The sequence below is a fragment of the Urocitellus parryii genome, chromosome 3 (assembly GCF_045843805.1).
Source record: "Urocitellus parryii isolate mUroPar1 chromosome 3, mUroPar1.hap1, whole genome shotgun sequence".
NCBI lineage: Eukaryota > Metazoa > Chordata > Mammalia > Rodentia > Sciuridae > Urocitellus > Urocitellus parryii.
In genome coordinates, this window is record NC_135533.1 from 118,905,654 (window position 1) to 118,910,403 (window position 4,750).

At 38.9% G+C, this 4,750-nt stretch overlaps 1 pseudogene; it reads left to right on the forward strand.

Annotated features, from left to right (window-relative positions):
• The first annotated feature begins 2,529 nt into the window (after window positions 1–2,529).
• Window positions 2,530–3,619, forward strand: LOC144254016 (magnesium transporter NIPA2 pseudogene; annotated as a pseudogene).
• The last annotated feature ends 1,131 nt before the right edge of the window (window positions 3,620–4,750 follow it).

The following is a 4,750-nucleotide window of genomic DNA, read 5'->3' on the forward strand; positions in this document are numbered from 1 at the left end:
AATTATAGCAGCACACTTCACAAAAACTAAACTGTGAAGCCAACCTAGATGCCCTTCAGTGGATGAATAGATAAAAAAATTTGGCATATACACAATGGAATTTTATTTAGCAATAAAAAAGGAAAAAAAAATCATGGAATTTGCAGGTAAATGGATGGCATTGGAGAAAATAATGCTAAGTGAAGTTAGCCAATCCCCAAAAAAACAAATGCAATTTTTTTTATATATAAGGAGGCTAACTCATAGTGGGGTGGGGGTGAACATGGGAGGAATAGATGAATTCTGGATAGGGAAGAGGAGAGAGAGGGAAGGCGGGGGGCAGAGGATTAGCAAGGATGGTGGCTTGAAGGATCTAAATAGAGTTCTGTGGCTGAGACTAGCAGCCATTCTGGGTGCCTCTCACACCCTCTCACAGCCATTCTAGGTCCTCTGCCAGAGGACATCATTATCCAAAGTACATGTATGAAGACATGAATGTGATAGACATCATCATCCAAAGCACATGTATGAAGACAACCAGAGGTATGAAAAATTGTGCTGTATACATTTAATAAGAATTGTAATGCATTCCACTGTCATTTATTTTTTAAAAAATCAATAAAAAACTCACAAGAGCTCAACAAATTTTCAGCCCTTAAGGTGGTCCTAAGGACACCTGCTGGGAACTAGAAGCAATATCAAGGTAATTATAATCCCCCAACACCCACTCACACAGCCACCAACCTTGCACAGTGCATTCCCCCTAAAACCTGGAACAACACAGTGATGCCCTCTGTCACCACTTCTATTTAACATCATCCTTGAAACTCTATCAAGGGTAATTGGACAGAAAAAAGAAATTAAAGAGATACCAACAGGTAAAGAAGAATTCAAACTATTTCCATTTGTTGATGACATGATTCTATATGTAGAGGATCCAAAAAATCCACCAGTAAAATTCTAGAACTAATAAATGAATTCAGCAAAGGAGCAGATATAAAATCAAATGCATTCCTGTACATTAGTGACAAATCTTCTGAAAGAGAAATTAGGGAAACTACCCCATTCACAATAGCCTCAGGAAAAAAAAAAAAAAAAACAACTTGAGAATCAACTTAACAAAAGAGGTGAAAGAACTCTACAATGAAAACTGCAGAACACTAAAGGAAGAAATTAAAGTATACTTTAGGAGATGGAAAGATCACACATGCTCCTGAATAGGTAGAATTAATATTGTCAAAAGGCCATACTACAAAAAGAGCTATACTGAGTGAATGCATTTCCAATTAAAATCTCAATATCATTCCTCATAGAAATGGAAACAAATAATCATGAAATTGATTTGGAAAAATTAAAGACCCAGAATAGCTGAAGCATCCTTAACAAGAAAAGTGAAGCAGGAGGCATCACAATACCACAGCTTAAACTATTCTACAAAGATCTAGTAACAAAAATGGCATAGTATTGGCACCAAAATGGACATGTAGACCACTGGTAAGATACAGAGGAAAAAAAAACAACATGAATACAGTTATCTCATATTAGACAAAGTCATCAAAAACACATGTTGGCAAAAAGATATTCTCTTTAACAAATGGTGTTGGGAAAACTGGAAATCCATATGCAGCAAAATGAAACTAAACACATATCTCTCACCATGCACAAAACACAACTCGAAGTGGATGAAGGACCCAGGAATTAGATCAGAGGCCTTATGCCTAATAAAAGAAAAAGTAAGCCAAAATCTCCATCATGTTGTATTAGACCCTGACTTCCCTAACAAGACTCCTGAAGGGCACAAAATAAAATCAAGAATCAACAAATGAAGTGCTCAGGTTCTCCTTGGTGTCCTGGCCAAGGTCGGGCTGGAGGTTGTCCTGGGGTAGGTTTATCTCAACGCTTCCATGGAGAAGGCGGCTTGCATGGCAGGAGCCCTGGATGCTCCATGGCAGCAGCCCCAGATGTTCGCACTTACCCCTCGATAGCAACGGAGGTGGTGGCCACGGGAGCCCTGGAGGGAGCAGCCAGTGTTGGGATGTGAGCCAAGATTCCCAGGGTCGGATTGCCAAGGGGAAGTCTTGAGATCCGCGTGCTGCCAGGGGTGAGGTCTCTACTCCTTTTCAGGCACAAGAAGGGGCTGACTTGTGGGCCAGCCTGCAAGTCTAGGGTCAGGGACAGCCCCTCCAGGACCACTTTCTTTTACACATGTTCTGAGATGGACAGGGCTCTCCTAGTAATCCGCAGTGAGAAAATCCACCGCGCATCTGGTTGCCACTCAATCCCATGGAAATCCTGCTCCTTCGCCTTGTCGGTGGCGCATATGCAATGACTTCTTTGGAGTAGTTTTGTCTTAGGCTGGAACAGTAAAGTTAAAAACTTTAAATTGAAATAAAGGGTAGTATTTATAAAAAAATGAGAATGAATAAATCATTCCTGGTTTTCATATTAAACTTACATATGTGAAGACTGCAGACCCCTGCCTTCAGTGCCAGCAGTTTCTCTGTTCTGTAATCAATGTGATTCACAGGAGCTTCTTAAGTGACAAAGGAAATGAGCTCAGGGCATGGAAAATATGATTTCTATATTGGATTGGGATTGGCTATGGCCTCCAGCATTTTCATAGGAGGGAGTATCATTTTGGAAAAAAAAAAAAAAAGGCCTTCTGTGACTTGCCAGAAAAGGATCCATGAGAGCAGATCAAGGTGGCCATGCATATCTTAAAGAATGGTTGTGGTGGTCTGGACCACTGTCAATGGGGGCAGGTGAGGTGGCCAACTTCGTTGCATATGCCTTTGCACCAGCCTCGCTAGTGACTCCACTGGGAGCTCTCAGCGTCCTCGTAAGTGCCATTCTTTCTTCATACTTTCTAAATGAAAGACTTAATCTTCATGGGAAAATTGGATGTTTGCTAAGCACTCTAGGATCTACAGTTATGGTCTTCCATGCTCCAAAGGAAGAGGAGATTGAAACATTAAATGAAATGTCACACAAGTTAGGGGATCCAGGTTTTGTGGTATTTGCAACAATTGTGGTCATGGTGGCCTTGATATTAATCTTTGTGATTGGACCTCACCACGGACAGACAAATATTCTTGTGTACATAACAATCTTCTCTGTCATTGGAGCATTTTCAGTGTACTGTGCAAAGGGCTTGGGCATCACCATCAAAGAACTGTTAGCTGGAAAGCCTGGGCTGCAGCATCCCCTGGCCTAGATTCTGCTGCTGAGCCTTGTCATCTGTGTGAGCACACAGATCAATTATCTAAACCAGGCCCTGGACATATTCAACTCTTCCCTTGTACCACCAATATATTATATTTTCTTTAAAACCTCAGTTTTAACTTGTTCAGCTATTCTTTTTAAGGAGTGGCAAGATATGCCTGCTGATGATATTATTGGGACTCTGAGTGGCTTCTTCACAATCATTGTGGGGATATTCTTGTTGCATGCCTTTAAAGATGTCAGCTTTAGTCTAGCAAGTCTGCCTATGTCTTTTCAAAAAGATGATAAAGCAATGAATGGGAATCTCCCTACTATGTATGAAGTTTTTAATAATAATGAAGAAAGCTTATCCTGTGAAATTGAACAACACAGTGGTTAGAATATCTCATGGAGAAATGGAAATTTGACAGGTTTTTAAGATGCGATTTAAAGGTTAATCCATAATTATGTTATAGTGATTTTGAATATCAGAATCTGTCTGAAAAATCATTGTCCTCAAATAATGTTCTCTAAAGACAATCTTTTTTAAGTTTTCACTAATTTGGACCAAGAAGTTACTTTTCTTATATTTAACAGTGGTAGCAAACTAAAAATGGCCTTAGTATGTGGCCAAATTCTATTAACATTTTATTATTATAGAGGTATTTTACATTTTGATTCTTTCTTCAAAGTCTAAATGCACTAATGACAAGTTTTAAGTCTATAAAAATTCTTTATTTTTTCATTATTGATGAAAGTCTGAAATGTACCTTTGTCATTCCCACTCTCATCAATCCCTGATTATATAAGGCTTTTTGATTGTAAACAAGAACAAAACTATCCCAATACATTATCCTCTTATTTATCTTACCTAGATAAAAAAAGAATCAACAAATGAGATGGATTGAAACTAAAAACTTCTTCTCAGCAAAAGAATCAATGAGGTGAAGAAAGCCTATATTTTGGAGGCAGATTTTTGCCAGACACATGTCACACAGAACACTAATCTCCAGGATATATAAATAATTCAAAAACACACTGAAGCAAGTAATTCCCTGGGGGGTGTTCCTTTCAGGTTTATAAGAGAGAGCCTTTGAGCTCTTCCTGTTGATTCCCTGAAAACCCATGCTAGAAAATGATGCAGTTTCTGTCAACTTGCCACCAGATTCAGTCATAATCTAGCCTACCCATGCATTTGGTTTCAAAATGGTCCTGCAGAGATGTAAACCATTGCTGAAAGTGAGGTTTTGCCTTGATAAATTTATATCAGGGAACCAGGAAGCTCTTCCATGCTCCTTTTGTAATTTGGTGAATTTTATTTTCCTGGGTTCTTCCTCAATGTTGGTATTTGAATATCAAATAGATGAATTAAAATTGTTGTTTAATCAAACCATCATTGTTTAATCTAAGTAAACAGGGCCTGAAGAAGGAATCATGTCTTTTCACAGTCATGATGGAAGAGTAACATCACTGTGGATGGGATCATCATTCATCTACTCCCTGAAATTTGCTGCAGTATTGTGGGAGTATGATACACTATATTTTCAGGAACCTGCAATTAGTAAGTGCC